At 44.2% G+C, this 2,571-nt stretch overlaps 1 pseudogene; it reads right to left on the reverse strand.

Annotated features, from left to right (window-relative positions):
* Positions 1-210: 210 nt before the first annotated feature.
* On the reverse strand, positions 211-674 carry LOC148012725 (chaperone protein ClpB2, chloroplastic pseudogene; annotated as a pseudogene).
* Between the last annotated feature and the right edge of the window lie 1,897 nt (positions 675-2,571).

Raw genomic sequence — 2,571 nt, forward strand, 5'->3', positions numbered from 1 at the left:
TTCTTCTTGAGTCCTCTGCACGGGCTTGTCAATTGATGATGAGGATTGCCTCCACTGTAGAGCGAACGATAATGGCAAATTGTGATATGATTTGCTCTCAAGTCGGCAGCACAGCAGCATCAGGCTGTTTGCCAAGCTTTGGCCGCTGCTCCTCTCTCCTCTCAGCCACACATCTAGCATTCCTGGTTTCGTTGCCCTCTGTTCCCTTCCTCATAACCAACATATCATGGAGGTGCTCCAATAAGTAGAGACACTGCATGTTTCTCCATGTGCTTACTCATATCAATCCTCACAAGTGCTTCTTCAGTATTAAACATATATGAATCTAGAGCCTTTGCTAGCTCTGTATTTCCTACCCCTATTGGGCCCATGAACATAAAACTTGCAATCGGTTTGTTGGGATCAGAAAGTCCTTACCGTGATCGCTGGATGGCTTCTGCAACTGCCTTAACTGCCGGATCATGTCCCACCACACACTTATGCAACTCAACATCCAAGTACAGCAATTTCTCTCTTTCCAACTGCTGAAGCTTCGACACTGGAATACCAGTCCACTTGCTCACAATCTCAGCAATGTCATTTGCTATGACTTCCTCTCTCAACATTGGCTTGTCTAAGTTCTGATACTCATCCAAAGCTTTCTCAGCTGCTTCCAGCTATCTTTGAAGAGGCATGAGACTGCCATATTTTAAGCTCTGCAGCTCTATTCAGGTCATAATCTCGTTCAACTTGCTGTATCTCAATATTCACCCGATCCACCTCTTCCTTGATTGACCATCATCTTCCACGACTCTCCTCTTTTTCCAGTAGCATCTCCCAAATTAGTCGATCGTCCTCCTCTTTTTCCCCCATACTTTTCGCTGATTCCTTCAATATAGCTTGATAAAAAAAAGCCCAATGAATATAATTACATCCATCTTTAAGCCTTTCTTCTGTGGAGCATCATTTGTCTTTAGTGCTTTAGATATCAAAGACTCTTTAGCAGAAATTTGAGGCATTGCTACCTCTAGTTTCTTTACACCAACAGGAGATCTACGCACAAACTTTGATTTCGGCCTTAAGAACTGGGTGGCAAAATGCTCTCTCGGTGCTTCACTAGTGCTGTCAAACCCCATTGAAGGATTCTTGAGAGTCCTTGAGAGATGGTTCAGACCTTGCTTATTGATGACTGAAGAAGCCGCTGAGCTTGAGTTTTCGCATCCTTTAATATGTACCTTTACTCGCTTAAGCAGCTTTTGAGAGACTTCCTTCAACTCTATTTCATGGGAACTTTTGAGCTTAGATGATCGGCTTCCACAAAGCTTCCTTTGATTCCACAATTCCGAGTACTTTTCTTAGAGATCATCATTGAAATTATCAGCTTGATAATGTCCTTTGGCATCAGTTTTTCATATTTTTCTAACACACCCACATCATGCATACAAACAGAAACACACACACACACTAGCGGAATATATACATTGGATGCAGGTACTGAAATGACGGATTATCATAATGCATCAATCACACACAATGAATCACACGCAGAAAAATAATACAAATGCACAAAAAAAAAATAGAGGTGTATACGGCTCGGATGCGCAGCAGCACGACACCGCATCTGCCACGTAGTGGAAGTATTTTGGCCGTTCCCACTTAGGACCGACCTGAATCAGGGTTTTTCCTGTTGGTCATTTCCCAAACAGCAACTAGCGTCGAGCCCGAGCGAACTACTTTACGCAGAAACGCCAGGTCCGAAGCGGATTCACGCTGGACTTGGTTCAAGGAGAATGGGAAACGAGAGGGATGCAAGGCTTGATCTTTCTGCCATAAGGCATAGTCCCATTCCGTTCCCCTAAAACAGCGTCAATCGGGATTATTGTAACTTAGATTTAGGTCAATGCTCTTGCTGTTTGTGTTCTTTGAATGATCTTCTTGATATCCATCATGATTGAGAAAAGTTCTCGGCCAATCGGGACCACCCATCCATAGGACGGACCTATGGCCATATCCTTCACACTTTCCTCAGGTTGTTTTAGTTATCAATCAGCTTCCTTAATTAGCCCATTAGGCACTGGTTCCTTCACGTAATCATAGCACTTGACATAGAAAAGCAATGTCAAACAAGTTCCTTTTCAACAGGTTATCATATTTATCTTTAAAATACATAAAGTCCAGCCCCTAGGCTTATCCATAATCCACCTGAAGGCTATCCAGCAATCCACAGGGATTACTAATCCAAGATTCTGCTCGTAGACTAACATGCGGGCCTCGAGATCTAATCCCTAATCACGTTGGCCTCTTGTGCAGGGCTCGAAAGGTGAGGGATTTACGGCCAGAGTCCCCTTTGGCACCCAAGCATCCTCCTGATCCAAGTAGTGCTAAACGGAGAGACCTCTCACGGCGGGTTCGGTCCACCTTCTCGGCGCGGTTAACAACCCCCTTGGTTAGGGCCAGGCACGCAGTCGGGGGTAACTGAGGCTGCCTCTCCCTTCAGGCCTTCAACGTGAAGCATTAGATATCTTTTCATCCTTTAATTCTTTGAGCAAACAAAGCAAAACAGTGCTCTTAAAATTGTTACAAGCACAATCA

Source organism: Lygodium microphyllum, chromosome 27 (genome assembly GCF_053477565.2).
Source record: "Lygodium microphyllum isolate KBCC chromosome 27, Lygodium_microphyllum_v1.1.10, whole genome shotgun sequence".
Classification (NCBI taxonomy): Eukaryota; Viridiplantae; Streptophyta; class Polypodiopsida; order Schizaeales; family Lygodiaceae; genus Lygodium; species Lygodium microphyllum.